Source organism: Trachypithecus francoisi, unplaced genomic scaffold (genome assembly GCF_009764315.1).
Source record: "Trachypithecus francoisi isolate TF-2019V2 unplaced genomic scaffold, Tfra_2.0 Lachesis_group8, whole genome shotgun sequence".
In the NCBI taxonomy this organism is placed as follows: domain Eukaryota; kingdom Metazoa; phylum Chordata; class Mammalia; order Primates; family Cercopithecidae; genus Trachypithecus; species Trachypithecus francoisi.
In genome coordinates this window covers 8,049,954-8,069,461 of record NW_022681473.1, presented here as the reverse complement: position 1 = coordinate 8,069,461, position 19,508 = coordinate 8,049,954, and the positions used below count along the sequence as shown (strand labels likewise).

The 19,508-nt window shown below is 41.3% G+C and overlaps 1 protein-coding gene, 1 long non-coding RNA gene and 1 other non-coding gene across 3 annotated transcripts in view; all 3 read left to right on the top strand.

Annotated features, from left to right (window-relative positions):
* Nucleotides 1-19,508, top strand: part of PACS1 (phosphofurin acidic cluster sorting protein 1) — a 174,051-nt gene that overhangs the window by 77,665 nt on the left and 76,878 nt on the right. The window lies entirely within an intron of this gene.
* Nucleotides 514-2,777, top strand: LOC117080271. Its single transcript, XR_004435766.1, has 2 exons — nt 514-1,211; nt 1,520-2,777. It is a non-coding gene; the product is annotated as an uncharacterized LOC117080271 (long non-coding RNA).
* On the top strand, nt 3,833-3,937 carry LOC117081897. The gene has a single exon (XR_004436368.1). It is a non-coding gene; the product is annotated as a small nucleolar RNA U13 (small nucleolar RNA).

Below are 19,508 nucleotides of genomic sequence, written 5' to 3'. Positions count from 1 at the left end.
GTTCCACTTTATTATGTATTTCCAAAATAAGAGTTTTTTTCTACTGTGTATTTCTACTTTTTCTACTTTTTGAAGTATTACTTCAAAAACAAATATTTTATAAACATGCATTTTAAAAAGAAGCTCATAGCATAACATTAACTTTGTGTTTGAAATTGTGAGATTAAGTGAAGTACCCGGCCTATAAACAGCACTTAACTTTCCTTTCTACATCCATTCCATATCTTGTGTTCCCGTGTGTGTGTGTGTGTGTGTGTGTATGTGTTTTACATGTCTGTTCAGTACATTATAAGATCTTTGGGGGCGAAACTGATCTTTTTTTTTGTTTGTTTTCAGACGGAGTTTTGCTCTTGTTACCCAGGCTGGAGTGCAGTGGCGCCATCTCGACTCACTGCAACCTCTGCCTCCCGAGTTCAAGCAATTCTCCTGCCTCAGCCTCCTGAGTAGCTAGGATTACAGGCATGCACCACCACGCCTGGCTAATTTTGTATATTTAGTAGAGATGGAGTTTCTCCATGTTGGTCAGGCTGATCTCAAACTCCCAACCTCAAGTGATCCATCCACCTCCGTCTCCCAAAGTGGGATTACAGGCTTGAGCCACTGTGCCTGGCTAAAACTGATCTTATTCATATTTGTTCAATTCCTCCCTCCACATCCCATCTCTCTATTCCTATCATATAGTGCTTTGCACATAGCAGACCATCTGTGAATATTTATACTTTATTAAAGACATATAAAATAGTAATTATTCTCTACAGCAATTGGAATCCAATACAATAATCCATAATACAGTTATTTGATCCACTGACATACGTTCTTTCTTTTTCTCCCAAAAATAACCATTGAGATTAACAAAACCAAAACAAAACTGAAAGAGTTCTAGCTTTTCCCATCTTCTCCATTTACTAAATATAGAAAAGACTGGGTTCTGCTGACTTTTAGGCAGGAAATGGATTCTTTTCTAGGAACATAATTCCTGTATCTAACTGAGCTATTCTTTTATGTTGTTTCCTTTTCACTAAAACAGAAAAAAACACTTTAAGCCTTTCTACCTTTGCTATATGACTTTATCACATGCAACATTTGGAATATTTGATCTCATAAATTTCTAAAGACAATTAGGGCTTTGCTACTGAAGTGTTATTGTTCATTACTTGAAAATTTATTACTTTTAAATGTTTTGTGTATAGCACTGTGCTTTTAAAAGTAAGGTTTTTTTTTTTTTTTTTGAGACGGAGTCTCGCTCTGCCACACAGGCTGGAGTGCAGTGGCCGGATCTCAGCTCACTGCAAGCTCCGCCTCCCGGGTTCACGCCATTCTCCTGCCTCAGCCTCCCAAGCAGCTGGGACTACAGGCGTCCGCCACGTCACCCGGCTATTTTTTTGTATTTTTTAGTAGAGACGGGGTTTCACCGTGTTAGCCAGGATGGTCTCGATCTCCTGACCTCGTGATCCGCCTGTCTCAGCCTCTCAAAGTGCTGGGATTACAGGCTTGAGCCACTGCGCCCGGCCAAAGTAAGGTATTATTTTTAAAAATCCACAAAGTAAATTACTTTCTGTTGGATTAGAGGAAATTTCCATTAAGGGAGATTGAGTGAAGTGGTTGCATAAACCCTCCTACAGATAACAATTGAAAGATCTGGGTAAAATATAAGAAACAACTAAAAGCATCCAAAAACTGTCCCTAGAACCTGGAGGAGAGTTGACTCCTGAAACACTATAATAGAAGGAGCAAGAATTGCAAGTTTATGACTTTTTTGCCAGAAGTTATGCATCATTACCCATGGTGGTTTCAGTAGAATGAAATAGCAGTGAAAAGCTGCAGCCTTACAGATGAGAGGTGCCAAAGAAGAGAAGTCAGGGATGGAAGAGAAGCTGGAAAGTCCAGGGGGAATCCTGGAAACAAGAGAGGACTACAGAAAGGGTGAGGCCCCATATCTAAGTGAAAACTGCCCAAATTCCTGGTTGACTGTTAAACTCTAAATGTATAGGTGAAATCCCAGGGAGCCCAGCAAAACAAAAACAAAAATAAAAACCAGCCAACCAATGAAACAGAGCAAGCAGACAGAGGCTAGGGAGGAATCTACCCTTAAAAGACAGACCTATACTATATGAGATCTGTGAGGTTCATGCTTTTTAAAACAGTATATCCCTAAACTGTGGACAGCGAAGCTGTGGAAAGCTGAAGCCTTACTGGCTTGGGGTTGATAAGAAAGACCCTAATATTGCCCAAGCAGCTGAAAACTTAGGAGGAAATCACAAGAACACAAAAATCAGAGAGTATGAGCCCCTAAATCTGAGTATGATCAATCTAAATCCTTGGCTGTCTGCCAGATTACACAGAAGCATGGGAGACCCCAGGGAGCTAGGCTAGACACTGTAAGAGCTGAGCAGAGATAGCAGCTGCTCCATACCATAGGAGAGAGACAGTTTGCAGTTTTAATCTAGGCAAGTTAACTGCCTACTAGAATATAAAAAAAGAAAGTCCTCAGAATAACACAGTAGAATCCAAGTTGCTATAACATTTTATCTACAATGCCAAGTTTTCGATCTACAATTACTAGACATGTAAATAAAGTGGAAAGTGTAACTCATACTGAGGAAGAAAAGCAGTCAATAGAGACTGACTCTGAGTGTCTAAGTGGGTACAGTGTTGGATTTTGCAGGCAGACTGCAAAGCTGCTGTCCTGTGATCAAAGAATTATAGGAAAATTTGATCAAAGAATTAAAGGAAAAATAAGTGAGGAAGGAAATTAAAGGAAAAATAACAGATTGTAACAAAGAAATGGAAAGTAAAAAAATGGAAGTTGTAGAGCTCAAATAAGTAATAGCTGAAATAAAAACTAACTGGAGGCCGGGTGCAGTGGCTTACACCTATAATCCCACAACTTTGGGAGGTCAAGGCAAGAGGATCACTTGAGCTCAGGAGTTTGAGACCAGCCCTGGCAACATAGTGAGACCCCACCTCTACAAAGCTGTTTTAAAATGAGCCAGGCATGATGGTAGGTGCCTGTAGTCCCAGCTTCTTGGGAGGCTAAGGTGGGAGGATCGCTTGAGCCCAAGAGATCGAGGCTGCAGTGAGCTGTGATCATGCCACTGCACTCCAGCCTGGCTGACAACATGTCTTAAAAAAAAAAGTTCACTAGATGTGCTCAACAGCGGTTTTGAAATGACAGAGAAAATAATCTGTGCAGTTGCAGATAGATCAATAGAAATTATCCCACCCAATGAAGAGAGGAGCAAAGATTGAAGAAAAGTTAGTAGAGCCTCAGAGACTTGTAGGACGATATCAGGTAACCTAATATAAGTGTACTTGAAGTCCTAGAAAGGGAAGAGAAAAATAGGCAAAAAACAATGTTTGAAAAAATAATATCCCCAAACTTCTCAAATATGGTAGAAAACACTAATTTATAGATTCAATAAGTTCATTGAAGTCTAAGCACAAAGAAAAAGCACTCATAGGCACATCATAGTCAAATTGCTGAAACCAAAGATAAAAAGAAAATCTTTTTTTTTTTTTTTTTTGAGACGGAGTCTTGCTCTGCCGCCCAGGCTGGAGTGCAGTGGCCGGCTCTCAGCTCACTGCAAGCTCCGCCTCCCGGGTTGACGCCATTCTCCTGCCTCAGCCTCCCGAGTAGCTGGGACTACAGGCGTCAGCCACCTCGCCCAGCTGGTTTTTTGTATTTTTTAGTAGAGACGGGGTTTCACCGTATTAGCCAGGATGGTCTCGATCTCCTGACCTCGTGATTCGCCCGTCTCGGCCTCCCAAAGTGCTGGGATTACAGGCTTGAGCCACCACGCCCAGCCTAAGAAAATCTTAAAAGCAGATAGAGATCCTTTTGCAGCTCATGAGTATGACAATTGGGTGTTCATGCATGTATGTGAGGTGTGCCACCCTCTGAACCTTGTTACAACATTGGCACATTATGTCTCTGAACTTGTGTGGGGAGGGGAAGCAGAGAAAAGTGACACATTACATAAAAGGGATCAGTGTTACAAATAACCTTTCTGACTTTTCATCAGAAACGAAGGAAGCCAAAAAACACTGGAACAGTATAGTCAAATACTGAAAGAAAAACCCTGTCAACCAAGAATCCAGTATCCAGAGGAACAATTTTCAAAAATGAGGGCTAAAGACATTTTCAGAAAAACAAAAATTGAGATAATTAATCACCAGCAGACTTACACTAAAATAAGTTTTCAGAAGGAAGGGAAATGATACCAGGTGGTAACTCATCTGCAGGAAGAAATGAAGATCACTGGAAATAAAAAACTATGAATTTTTTTCCTTCTCTAATTTCTTTAAGATACATATGGTTTTTTTTTTGTTGTTGTTGTTTTTTGTTGTTTTTGAGATGCGGCTCTCACTGTGTTGCCCAGGCTTGAGTACATTGGCTATTCACAAGGACAATAACGGTGCACTATAGCCTTGAACTCCTGGTCTCAAGCTGTTGTCCTGCTTCAGCCTCCTGAGTAGCTGAGACTACAGGCGTGTGCCACTGTGCCTGCTGGTGACATAAGAAACAAGATTTTAAAGATTTTGTAACACTGTAGTGCTAGGTTTATAATGTCCATATAGGTTGGTCACGGTGGCTCACATCTGTAATCTCAGCTCTTTAGAAGGCCAAGGTGGGAGGATTGCTTGAGCCCAGAAGTTCAAGGCCAGCTTGGGCAACATGGTGAGACCTTTTCTCTACCTAAAAAATAAAAAACCTTTTAAACATGTAATGTATATATAGGTGTAATTATGACAACAATAGCACTAAGATGGGGCAGGGCAAATGGAAATTTACTGTTGTAAGATTTGTATATTTTACCTGCTTAGAAGAGACACACTTTAAACACAGAGACACAGGTTAAAAGTAAAAGGATGGAAAAAGATTATACCATGAAAAGAATATACGTAAGAAAGCTGAAGTGGCGATACTAACATTGAATGAAATAAATTTTTTTTTTTTTTTTTTTTTTTTTTTGAGACGGAGTCTTGCTCTGCCGCCCGGGCTGGAGTGCAGTGGCCGGCTCTCAGCTCACTGCAAGCTCCGCCTCCCGGTTCGCGCCATTCTCCTGTCTCAGCCTCCCGAGTAGCTGGGACTACAGGCGCCCGCCTCGTCGCCCGGCTAGTTTTTTGTATTTTGTAGTAGAGACGGGGTTTCACCGTGTTAGCCAGGATGGTCTCGATCTCCTGACCTCGTGATCCGCCCGTCTCGGCCTCCCAAGTGCTGGGATTACAGGCTTGAGCCACCGCGCCCGGCCGAATGAAATAAATTTTAAGACGAGGAATATTGTTAGAGACGAAGGGTACTTGATAATGATAAAAGGGTCAGTATCTTACAGAGTTATAAAAATCTTCAATGTATATGTCCCTGATAACAGAGCTTCAAAATACTGAACCAGGTGCAGTGGCTCACTTCCGTAATCCCAGTGCTTTGGGAGTCCAAGGCAGGAGTATTGCATGAGGCTGGGAATTTAAGACCAGCCTGGGCAACATAGTAAGATCTCATCCCTGCAAAAAAGTTTTAAAAATTAGCTCGTTGTAGTGGTGCACACCTGTAGTCCTAGCTGCTCTAGAGGCTGAGGCAAGAGAATTGCTTGAGCTTGGGAATTCAAAGCTGCAGTGAGCTATGATAGCACCACTGCCCTCCTGCCTGGGAACAGAGCGAGACCCTGTCTCTGAAAAATAAAAATAAAAAGGCTACTAGGACTGGTAAGTGAGTTTAGCAAGATACAGTAGGATCTCACTACTGTAAGAGCATACAAGTTCAGTATATCAAGAAAACCATTTAAGTTTTGATCAGAATACCAAGAAAAATAGATAACCGGAAAAAAAAAATTGTAAGTATAGTGTTCCACTTGCCATATCATCCAAATACATAAGTACTGGAGATAAATTTAACAAAATGTATGTAAAACTTACATACTGAAAACTACAAAATATTAGTATAAATAGGCTTGTGGATTGAAAATCTCAGTATCATAAAAAATCAATTTTCTACAAATTCATCTGTAGATGCAGTACATTCTCTTTTTTTTTTTTTTTTTTTGAGACGGAGTCTCGCTCTGTCACCCAGGCTGGAGTGCAGTGGCCGGATCTCAGCTCACTGCAAGCTCTGCCTCCCGGATTCACGCCATTCTCCTGCCTCAGCCTCCCGAGCAGCTGGGACTACAGGCGCCCGCCACCTCGCCCGGCTAGTTTTTTGTATTTTTTAGTAGAGATGGGGTTTCACCGTGTTAGCCAGGATGGTCTCGATCTCCTGACCTCGTGATCCGCCCGTCTCGGCCTCCCAAAGTGCTGGGATTACAGGCTTGAGCCACCGCGCCCGGCCTATAGATGCAGTACATTCTCAATCAAAACTCCTGCTGTATTTTTTTTGTAGAAATTGAAAAGCTGGTTCTAAAATGTGTATGGAATGCAGAGTACTTAGAACTGGCAAAGCCAGCAAAAATTGAGGACTGACTTTTACAGCACCACAAGGCTGTGATACTGGCAAAAGAATAGACATGTACATAAATGAGAAGATGGAATCCAGAAATAGGTCCACACGTAAATAGACAATTGATTTGCAGCAGAGGTCCTGAGGCAATTCAATGGGGAAAGGAACATCTTTTCAACACATGGTACAGCAGCAACTAAATACTTGTGTGGAAGAAAACGAACATTAACCCATACCTTATATGCTGCACAGAAAGCTCAAAACGGAACAAAGTCCTAAAAGAGTTAAAACAATAAAGCTTCTGGAAAAATTATAGGGGAAAACGTTCATGTGACTTCTGGGTGTGAAAAGATTTTCTAAGTAGGATACAAAAAGCACACACCATAAAATAAATGAATGCTAAATTGAACTTTTATCAAAATTACAATATTTGCTCTTCAGAAAGGAGTGAAGAAAATGTGCAATATGGGATAAAATGTTTACAATAGATAAATCTGACAAAAGACTGTAAAGAACTCTTACAATTCAATAATAATAACCCCAGTTTTTAAATGCACAAAAGATTTCAAAGTATGCTTCACATTGTTTTGTAAGACAAAACAATGGCCAGGAGCTACATAAAATACTCACATTATTAATCATCAGAGAAAAGCAATTTCCAGCCATAATGAACTACCACTCTTTACCCTCTACATATGGCTAAAATTGAAGAGACTGATAGCACCAGGTGTTGGCAAGTGTATGGCACAAGCAGAACTTTCATATCTTCTGTCGAGAATGTAAAGTAGTGCTAGTTTAGAAAACAGTACTTTGTTTTAAACAACAGTTACCCAAGGATACAGTAATTCCATGCCTAGATTTTTATCTGAGAAGAATGAAAAGGCAGAGGCTTCTTAATGAGTGTTTATAGCAACGTTATGCATGATGGCCAAAGGCTGGAAACAATCCGGGGACTCATCAGGTGAATGGATGAACAAACTGTGCTGTCCCAGTCCAGTGAGAGCTCTGAGCAGGAAAAAGGAGCTCTAGACAGCATGAATCTGGCTCAAAAACATGCTTTGTGAAAGAAGCCAGACCCAGAGGTGTACATGCTGTATATATTCACACAAAAATCTCAAAGGTGCAAACCAGTTGATAGTGACAAGAAAACAGAGGAGTGGTTGCCTGGGGCTTGGGTGGAGGGAAGATTGCAAAGAGGCGTAAAGGAACTTTCATGGGCAATGAAAATGCTTTTGCGTCTTTATTGTGGGGGTGTTTACACTGGTATATTGTATGTAAATTTTATTGTCTGTAAATTATATCCTCCACAAAGTTCTTTCTTCTTTTTTTAAATTATATATATATATATATATATTTGTTGTTGTTGTTGTTGTTGTTGTTGGTCGTTGTTTGTTTGTTTAAGACAGAGTCTCACTCTGTCCCCCAGGGTGGAGTGCATTGGTATGTGATCTCGGCTCACTGCAACCTCTGCCCCCCTGGTTCAAGCGATTCTCCTGCCTCCCGCAGCTGGGATTACAGGCACGCACCACCATGCCCAGCTAATTTTTGTGTTAGTAGAGATGGGGTTTTACCATGTTGGCCAGGCTGGTCTCAAACTCCTGGCCTTAAGTGATCTTCCCGTCTTGGTCTCTCAAAGTGCTGGGATTACAGGCGTGAGCCACTGCGCCTGGCCTAAAGTTGATTTTTAAAAATATCTTTCCATGGTTTAATAAAGGCAGCTATTCAGTGTTCACTCACTAGGTGATGATTATACTTTAGGTTGCTTATTCTCTTTCCCAGAACTTCTTTCTTTTTCAGGTATCAGATTCCTCTTTGTGGTGATGTTCTTCTAGGAAGAATGTTCTGACCCCAAGTTCTGGTCATTTTGCTTTGTTTGATAATTTTGTCTCCCCTCAATTACGTGGGATGGTACATTTACCAAGTTGTGACCAATGACAAGTGAACAGATGTCTTCAGGGTCGGGAGGGACTTTTAGAAAAGATGGAGAAATGGGATAGATTATATTTCCTCCCTCCCCAACCTCACTAAAATGACAGTAAAGGAATTTTCTTGAAGAGATTGGGAGAGGAGATCTCAGTGGGCCAGAATTTTTACCTACAAAATTTTGAAAACTGAAATGTAGGTGCATATATGATGAGTAATTTAGGTTTCAACTTTATCTGCTCCACTAAGTATTTGCAGTGGAGGAAGCTAACAGGAAGCAATCCTGTTTTCAGCCACATGTGGGCCATGTTCTTAGATAGGTTTTAGGTACCTGTGAATATAGGATGTACACTGGGGCTGAAAATGGAAAATGAGTTGAGAATGTGAATGTGGAAGAGTTAGCACCCCAGATCCCCATCCCCAAAGAATATATGTGTGAAAGCCTAACCTGGAGAAATCCTGTTATAAATGAGGGTGGGAGGCAGATTTCTTACCCAAAATAGTAGATCAAGTTGAAGTCTGCATATTCAGCCACATCTTTCCACCTACCTTCCTGTCTTGGTTCCTACTGTCCTGGCTGTGGGGCTTGTTATCACAGACACCATCTCTGCCCACCAAGACACTGAAAGACTTACCTCAGAGCAACTGACCCATCCTTGGCTCATAGAACACTCGTTTATAAGCCCCTCAGCCAGGACATTATCACATTTCTCTCTGGGGAGATTCACTAGCCTATGGGAAAAAAAACAAACATGGTATTTAGAATTTCCTTATCCCATCACATGCTGTGAGGTCCACAGTAAGCAAGAGGTGCTCATCCACGTAGAATTTCTAGTTAGCTCTTTAGTATCTTTTTTGTTTTTTTGAGACAGGGTCTGGCTCTGTTGCCCAGGCTGGAATGCAGTGGCATGATCACAATCTCGGCTCTCTGCAGCCTCCTTCCCCTGGACTCAAGTGATCTTCTCACCTCAGCCTCCTGAGTAACTGGGACTACAGATACGCGCCACTACACCTGACTAGTTTTTTTTGTATTTTTTGTAGAGACAAGGTTTTGCCATGTTTCCCAGACTAGTCTCGAACTCCTGAGCTCAAGTGATCCACTGGCTTTGGCCTCCCAAAGTGCTGGGACTACGGGTATGAGCCACTGTGCACGGCCTGCACTTTGAAAACCAAATTCCTCAAAGAGATAAGATGTTACATCAAGGAAACAAGAGCAGGATGCCATGTAAAGGAACTATTCAAGAATGTTCTTGAAAATTGAAAAATCTCACCAAGTAAAGATTGCAGTAAAGCAGTTGGAAGATAGGCCGGGCGTGGTGGCTTACAACTGTAATCCCAACACTTTGGGAGGCCAGTGTAGAAGGATCACTTGAGGCCAGGACTTTAAGACCAGCCTGTGAAATATGGCAATACCCTATCTCTACAAAAAATAGAAAAAATTAGCTAGGTGTGGTGGGGCACACCCCTAGTCCTAAGTACCTGGGTGACTGAGGTGGGAGCATTACGTGAGCCCAGGAGTTCTAAGCTGCAGTGAGCTATGACCACACCACCACACTCCAACCTGGATGGCAGAGAGGGTAAAGTAAAGCAGTTGGTCAGAGATACAGACAATAAGTGGAAGAAAAAAGAAAATTAAAGGATACCTAGGAGGTCCAACATCTGACTGTTGGAGTTCTAGAAAGGTGAAGGACAAGGCATTATTTAAAAAGCAACATGAGGTTTTCCCCAAAAATGTCTCAGATGGATAAGAGCTCACCCAGTGTCCAGAATGAAAAAAGTGATGAAAAAGACCCTCAACACATTGTTATGAAATTTTATGACACTGGTGACAGATTTTAAAGGCATCAGAGAGAAAAGTCACATAAAACTGATCTAAAACAAGTGACATCAGACCATTTAGCAATAGCACTGGGATCTAAAAGATAATACGTTAATGCCATCTAAAGCCTGATGGAAAAATTTTCAGTCTATAATTCTACACCTAGTCAAACTGTCAAATCAAGAGTGAAAAATGTTTTCAGAAATGCAGGGTCTCAGCTGGGCATAGTGGCTCACACCTATAATCCCAGCACTTTGGGAGGCCAAGACAGGTGGATCACCTGAGGCCAGGAGTTCGAGACCAGCCTGACCAAGATAGTGAAACCCCGTCCCTACTAAAAATACAAAAATTAGGCCGGGCACGGTGACTCATGCCTATAATCCTAGCACTTTGGTAGGCCAAGGCAGGCAGATCATGAGGTCAGGAGATCGAGACCATCCTGCCTAACACGGTAAAACCCCGTCTCTACTAAAAATACAAAAAAAAAAAAAAGAAAAAGGAAAAAGAAATTAGTCGGGCGTAATGGCAGGCGCCTGTAGTCCCAGCTGCTCGGGAGGCTGAGGCAGGAGAATGGCCTGAACCCAGGAGGCAGAGGTTGCAGTGAGCTGAGATCATGCCAATGCAAAAATTAGCCAGGCACAGCGGTATATGCCTATAATCCCAGCTACGAGGGAGGCTGAGTCAGGAGAATCACTCGAACCCGGGAGGCAGAAGCTGCAGTGAGCCGAGATCCTGCCACTGCCCTCCAGCTGGGGTTACAGAGCAAGACTCCATCTCAAAAAAAAAAAAAATGAAATTCAGGGTCTCAAAATATTTTCCTGCTGTCTGCTTTTTCTCAGAATATCTAGAGGATGTGATCTTCCAAGACTAGAGAGTAAACTAAGGAAGGAAGATGTGGAATCCAGGAAAAGGGATTCAACCCAGGACCCCCTTTTCACAAGGGAAAACTCAAGGTATTGGCGAAGAAAAGTCCCAGGATGACAAGTATTTACTTGGCCCAGTCCTAGGAGAGAGATGGGTCCTAGGAGAGAGGTCTCCTATGAGAAATGAGACTCAGAGACTATATAATGTAATTGTATGGGGAAGAATTTTTTAGTTCTGTTGGAAAATTTAAAAATTAAAAAGTCCAAAAGAAAAAGGCAATCTCCAAAATATTTTTAAAGCTATATAAGGAAAGAAATATAGCATGCCATATAACTAAACCGGATAGTATTTACATAGTCATAGTCATATAAATACTGAATATTGGTTCAATAAAATATTACCACACAACTCTTGGGAAGATGAAGGAATGGTAACATGTGTGTCTTTGCATGGTGTCAGAGAGCTAGATCCTAATTTTATGTAGGAAGAATGCAGTAGATAATGTCTAAAATTGAAAAACTTAGATAAAAGCTTTATTTGAATGCTTAAATCTGTCTTTAGATTATTCATTATTTACATTATTTAGAAATACAAAGGTGAATACTGAAAGAGTTGAAAGGGATTAGTTGCCACTGGGTAGTGGGGAGGGACTGTAACCGTAATAGGTTTGTTGCCCAGTACGCGGCGTCAATATCCTGAGACATGGTGTTTTATCATAGTGCTGCCGAACAAGGAAACAAGATGGAAGGAAGCCTAAAATCCATCTCCCCAGGAGTTCAGGGCTAGGGATTTTAAGGGTTTTGGAGTGAGCCGAAGTGTGGAGATTGGTGATTGGCTAACGAGTGCAGGGTGAAGTCATGGGACAGGGAGATGAAGAAATTGTGTTCTCATCCTGATTTGTTCTTTGTGGAGGGTCTTCAAACTGGTTGTGTCAGTTGTTCCACTGAAATTCAGAATCTGAAAAATATCTTAATTTTTAAAAGCCTTATGATTCTAACAGGAGAAATTCTATCAGGAGGAACAATGGGGATGCAGATGGTATCTAGTGCGGTGTGACTTCCAGTTACCAGGAAGTGGGCCAACGTGCAGCCTAATTAGTACTTATTTATGACTATATTTCTGTCCAGAATTCTTGTTAACCCTGTGAGGATGGCTTCAGGATGAAGGAGGAGACTTTGCTTTGTTGATCAAGCCTTTTAGTACAACTGTTTGGTTTTTTAAAAATGTCTACCCACCTGATATGTTGATACAAACACAAATTATATTTTAAAAAAGAAAAGAAAGTCCTTATTTTCTGCCTCTGGATGTTGGTGTGTGGTTGAGGATGTGATGACAGGAGTTGCAGCAGCTGTTGTATAGCCATGAGTAGAGTGAGTCAGCAAGCCAAAAGTGACGAAGGGCTTGGCCCTTTCCCTTTATGCACCTGTTTTTAGAATGATGAGCTAGTTCCACAGCTACCTTTAAAACTGACGTATGTTGTGAACTTATATTTAACGTAACTACTTATTTGCTTTATCCTATACTGTATATAATATTTTCAAATAATACCACTACTGTTAATAACAATATGATAGGTTGTATGCAAATACTATGCCATTTTACATACAGGACTTGAGCATCTCAGATTTTAGTAACCCTGGGGTTCCTGGATCCAATCCCCAGTTGGCACTGAGGAACGACTGTACTTAGATTTGTAGGGTTACAATCACGGTATTTATATAATGATAAATAAATGCTATTCATTATTTTTCAACTTTCAGCCAGGAGGAGAAAAACTAAAGGTAGTGGCATTAGAGGAACCAGAAACAAAAATATACTTAAAACATTTAAAGTTACAAAAGTTACCAGTTAAAACACTGAAAACAAAAACATAATTTCCATATATGAAGGGAGAAGGAACAAAAATAAAGGCCTGTACAGTAAATTGCCATCTTTCCTTTTTTTTTTTTTTTTTTTTTTTTTGAGACGGAGTCTTGCTCTGTCGCCCGGGCTGGAGTGCAGTGGCCGGATCTCAGCTCACTGCAAGCTCCGCCTCCCGGTTTACGCCATTCTCCTGCCTCAGCCTCCCGAGTAGCTGGGACTACAGGCGCCCGCCACCTCGCCCGGCTAGTTTTTTGTATTTTTAGTAGAGACGGGGTTTCACCGTGTTAGCCAGGATGGTCTCGATCTCCTGACCTCGTGATCCGCCCGTCTCGGCCTCCCAAAGTGCTGGGATTACAGGCTTGAGCCACCGCGCCCGGCCCAATTGCCATCTTTCCTATCAGAAAGTCAATTGATCTTTTAACAAGCAATGAAAAAGGTGAAAACAGATGTATAGTCATGTCACAAGTGGAGCCTCTCTCTAGCTCAGGGGCTGATTCTGGTTGGTCCAGAGTGAACATGGTAGTCTTATTCCAAATGAGGTATATTCTAAGAACAAAAGAACTGCAAAGAAACCTTCATCTGGATGGCAGCTGTTTGATGTTTATGAATCCACCCTGATGAGACTGATATGGAAGATTACTCCGCTTTCACAGAAACAGTGGGAAAAGTCCAACTATCTTCACATTTAACAAACTGTAAGGAAACGCTAACAGATTAAGAAATTAACCACAGGACCTAATTAGAAAAAGATCTGGCAACATGCCCAGCTCATCCAGTGGCAGAGGGAGAAAATATTCTGCATTTGTGACACTGTTTAGAAAGGGGTAATTTAAATGCCCTTTAATCTGGGCTAGTATTGTCCAATTAAGAATTCTGTTAGAATGAAAACACTTGGGTTTTTTAATACTTAGTGTGGTGAAGCAGATTTATTTTCTCCCCTTAGTATATTTATATTGATTGGTAAAGGTTATAGTTTAATTAAATAAGCTACACATTTCCTGTTTTCTTTTAAACCGCTGTGCTAGGAGTTGGATTCAAGTAAGATTGGACGTGGTCTCTGTCCTTCAACACATTAGTGCAGTGTGACTGTAATTCAAATTGGAGTTTGGCACCGAAGTTTTATATCTAATTTAGGCAGCCTAACCTAGTTAACACAGATTGGTGCTAGATCCTGGCTGACACCTGCTAGCTGCATGACCTCAGGTAAGCTACTGAACTGTTCTGCACCTCAGTTTTCTCAAATATAAAATAAAGATTATAATTGTTGTAGGATTAAATTATATACATTGCACATAGCAGTATCTGACTTACAGTGTTATATGTTTGCCATTATGATGTTATACCCCCACAAATTGTGAAAGTTTTGTTTAAAAAATATTTTCCTGATTAAAAAATTTAATGCATGATCTTTATAGGAAATGTGGGATATATAGAAAAGCTTTTTTTTTTTTTTTTTTGAGATGAGGTCCCTCGGCCAGGATGGAGTATGGTAGCCCCAGCATGACTCACTGTATCCTCAATCTCCTGGGCTCGAATGATTCTCCCGCCTCAGCCTCCCAATTAGCTAGGACTACAGGCATGTGCCACCATGCCTGGCTGACTTTTTTTTTTTTTGGCAGGGGAGTGAGGGTGGGGATGACATCTCACTATATTGCCCAGGCTGGTCTTGAACTCCTAGGCTCAAGCGATCCTCCTGCCTCAGCCTCCCAAAGTGCTGGGATTATAGGTGTGAGCCACTGCATCTGACCAAAAAGCATTTTTAAAAACTCATCTGTCACTTCACCACTAATAGAGCAGTGTTAGCATCTGGGCACATCCCTCAGAGACAGTCTTGCTTGCATTGTGGTTAAGAACATGGACTCGGAAGCCACCTACCTGAGTTCATATTCAGGTCCCACTGTTTTTTAATCTCTGTTCATGTATCTCAGTTTGCTCATCTGTAAGATGTGGCTAATAGTACCCCTCACTTAGTGAGGATAAAGGATGCTAATATATGTAGAGCATCTAGAATAGGCAAATCAGAGGTAAGTGTATGTGTTGTTGCTGTTATTCTCTCTGTGTGTATGGCCAAGGTTTAAAGAAATTTCATTTGCCTCTGAAATAGAGAATATATCTATCTATAGCACTAATGAGTGGTGCCGGCAGGCAAGAAGTGCTACAGGGGATAAACAAACATACACAAATATGTAATTTGCATGACCTGGCAGATGTGTTAAAGGCACTAGAAAAAAATTAGCCAGCGTGGTGGCATGCACCTGTCATTTCAGCTACTCAGGAGGCTAAGGGGATTAGGATCGTCAGAGCCCAAGAGTTCAAAGCTGCAGTGAGCCGAGATCACACTACTGTACTCCAGCCTGAGGGACAGAGCAAGAATCTATCTCTAAAACAAAAATAAAAACACCAAATAAAATTAAAGAAGGCACTAGAGTGGAGAAAGGAAACTGAAGTAGAGCTAGTTATAAGTTGCCCACAGGAGATTGTAACTTGAGCAGGGGGAATCTTAGTTCCCCCTAGCTAACTGGAAAATAATTTCTTCCTGGGCAATTGGGGGAAAAAGTGAATAAATCTGTGGTTTAAAACTCAAGTAAAAGATAAGAAAGTCTATATTGTTGGTAATAAAAAATGATTCTATTACTCTAATTTCACTGGGACAATGAATAAATTCCCACTTGAAATCTCAGCCAGAAAAGTAAGTAGAAATTCAATTGGCTACTTTTTTTTTTTTTCCAACGGAAAAACCCTTACTCTGATTTGCAAAACAGATAAATTAGAGAGTGAGCATTCATAGCCTCGAGAGATTCACTATTGACTTCCTATAAATAAAAGCTTTTCCATAGTCAGGTTGGATTCCAAGAGGAATGTGATGATTGCTATGAGAGGCAAACACACATTATTTTAGAAGCCCAGCCTGATGGGTATTAATTGGTGTCATGGGTTGAATATTGACCCTCAAAAAGTTATGTTCCAGCCCTAACCCCTAGTACTTAGGAAGGTGACCTTATTTGGATTGAGAGTCTTTGAAGATGAGATCATCTTGGATTGAGGATAGACCTGAAATCTAATGACTGATGTTTTTTTGTTGTTGTTGTTTTGAGACAGTGTCTCTGTCGCCCAGGCTGGAGTGCAGTTTTGCGATCTCAGCTCACTGCAACCTCTGCCTCCCAGGTTCAAATGATTCTCCTCTCTCAGCCTTCCCAGTAGCTGGGATTACAGGCACCCACCACCAGGCCAGGCTAATTTTTGTATTTTTAGTAGAGACAGGGTTTCTCCATGTTGACCTGGCTGGTCTAGAACTCCTGATCTTAGGTGATCTGCCCACCTTGGCTTCCCAAAGTGCTAGGATTATAGGCCTGAGCCACCGCGCCTGGCCTGATGTTCTTATAAGAGGACGGAGAGAGAGTTTTAAGATACAGAAACGGGAGAAAGGCTGTGTGAAGACAGAGGCCAAGGTTGGAGTGACAGGGCCAAGAATGCCCAGGATTCCCAGCAGCCACTGGGGGCTGGAAGGGGCCAGGCAGGATGCTGCTCCCTTAGAGCCTTTACAGGCCACACAGCCCTGCCTACACCTTGGTGTTGCTCTTCTGGCCTCCAGAGCTATGAGAAAATAAATTATTGTTGTTTTAAACCACCAAGTTTGTGGTAATTTGTAGTGGCAGCTTTAGGAGATGAAAATAAGGCATAATTTGAAGTTGTCAGTAGGAAAATTATTTTATGTACATATGCAAAAATGTATTTACTAAGACTAATGTGTCTATTATGTGAAACCAAGTAAGCAATGTTAAAATTTTATCTGCAGTAAATGTGGGGTTGGAGAAGTCAAAGATACCATTTTAGATACCAACAATCCTGATGGGTATAATAAAATGACCCTTTTTATTTGGAAAATTTGAAGACTGAGTATGGTTATTAAATTTGCCACTGGAGAAAAACTAGAAATCTAAAAGTGATACAAGTAAGTTCTCCTTAAAAATAGTTATTGGTGGCAGAGTGTGGTGGCTCACACCTATAATCCCAGAACCTTGGGAGATCGAGGTGGTTGGATCACTTGAGATCAGGAGTTTGAGACCAGCCTGGCCAACATGGTGAAACACCATCTCTACCAAACAATACAGAAATTAGTTGGGTGTGGTAGTGTGTACATGTAGTCTTAGCTACTCAGGGAGGCTAAGGTGAGAGAACTGCTTGAATGAGGTGGGCAGAGGTTGCAGTGAGCCGAGATCGCTCCACTGCACTTCAGCCTGGGCGACACAGTGAGACCCTGTCTCGAAAAAAAAAAAAAAGTTATTGATAGTCTGACCTGATGCTCTCCTATCCCAGTATCTCAGTCACACCCAACATTTATAATTACCTGGAGACCATACTTAGTTTGTTTTTGTATTGCTGCTAACATTTCTGATACAAAGCTAGACGATTATTCAAATCTTAGGTCTAAAATTTATATTTCCTGTATTGGGGTCTCAACAGTGGACTTAAAGATGCTCATTCATATCCCAGAATTATTCTTTTCAAGGTGGAAGATCTTTGAATAGATAGCTATGATGTGATGTGTATTGTTATTTGAATCAAAGTCTTCTGGTTGCAAACAGTAAGATAATGGTATTTTCTGTCTGTGAAGTCCTTTATCAGGAATGTCTAAGGATTATTTTGTTTTCTCTCTCTGAATGCAGCTGTTTGTTTCTGAAGCACAATATAGGTCTTGCCTTGAGGTGGGATAGATAGAGAGATCAGAGAAAGATGGAATTATCTCTGGTCAGAAAACCCCAGCTGGTTATACAGTGCTTTAAAATGTACCATTTAAAGGTAAAATAGCAAGTTGTTTCGGTGTCCGTGACCTATTTTAAAAAATGTTAATTGTCTTTGTAGATAAAGACATCTTGAGTCCAAATTGCAGTTTTCTTATTCTGTTTAAGCATTGTAATACTGTCAGAAGCTGAACTTTGTGGGAGGGGAGTCAAGTGAGGAGAGAATGCAAGTAAGAAAGGAAAGAGAGTGAAATCACAAGTTGGTGTTTCCTGTCCTGGCTCTTCGGTTCTTGGGAAGTGACAGAATCTGGATGTAATGCCTCCATAATTGGGAAAAGGAGCAAAAATCTTCTTATTTAGTCACTGATATTGTGCAGCTTTCGAACTCTGCAGAGTTAAAGATTTCTTACATGTGCATTTTTCATTTCATCACTCAAGCCTTGTTACAGAGGAGATACAGATCAACTCCTGATCTATATGATTTCAAAAACAGCACAGTGACCCTGGGGTAATGATATGGTAGGACATAATTGAACCTTTCTGGGCACTTGTGTGCTATGTCATTTTTCTTATATGTAGTTCTAGAGTGACACCAGATCTATTTAAAAATACATATTTTCATTTGTGAGTATAGTCCCAGCTACTGGGGAGACTGAGGCAGGAGAATCCTTTGAGCCCAGGAGTTCATATCTAGCCTGGGCAACATAGTGAGATCACTGTCTCACAGTGATCTCATATTTTTGTTTTTTGGTAAAGACAAAGTCTTGTTATGTTGCCCAGGCTGGTCTTGAACCCCTGAGCTCAAGTGATCCTCCTGCCTTGGCCTCCCAAATTGCAGGAATTTACAGGTATGAGCCACCTGGCCTTCTAAAAATTTTTTTAAATAACAGTTTTAAGACATTGTTTATAGTTTGTTGACATTACATTCAGGTCCCCCTTCACGTCTTTTCCCTATATTCTCAGGTGAAACTTCACTTCTCTCTTAACAGGGAATCCTCAGAACCACAAGAGATCTTAGAGGAGAACGTGTGGTCCCAACATCTTAACAAGCTGTTCTAGAAATGGAGTTGGTGGCCTCACTGCTGGCCAGTGTGGAGACCAAGCTGCAGGTGCAGGTTCCTTCTGCTGTACAGCATGCCCTTTGTTGCAGCTTGAAATCTTGTCCTCTGTCCTCACTTTCATCTGCAACTGATTGTCTTCCTAAGAAGGAAAGATCCTTTAGTCAAATGTTTTTCCTGCTCCACTGAAATGTCTAGTATTGTAGTCACCAGTAGTCTTCATTCTGCCAGATCCGGTGATGAGTTTTCTGTCCTCAGCTTATTCCACTCCTCGGCAGATCTGACACATCTTCTCAACCACTTTCTTCTCTAAGTTGTGAAGGCACGTCCTTCCGGTTTTCCTCCCTGATCAGCAGCTCCTCAGTTTCCTTTGCTGAATGCTTCTCCTCTGCCAGATTTTGGCCTTGGAATACCCAGGGTCCCATTCTTGGCCTATTCTCCTTTCTACCTCAACTCTTCTCTGGAAGATCTCAGCCAGTCTCATTGCTTTGAATACCATCTCTATGCCTCAACTCCTAAATCTGTTTCTCTAGGCTGATCTTTCCCTTGAGATCAAAACTTAGAAGCAGCTGGCCTAATAGTACTTCAGTTTTCTACTCGGATATTTAAGACGTCTCAAACTTGCATGTCCTGACTTTTCTGCCCTATTCACCCCAAAACTTCTCCCAGTCTCCTTTGTCTCATTAAACAGCACCACCATCTGTCCACCCTGTTGCTCAAGCCAAAAGTCCAGAAACATCTTGGAGTTTTCTGTTTGCCCCATACCCCACATTCAGTTAATCATCAGCAAGACCTGTCAGTTGTATCAG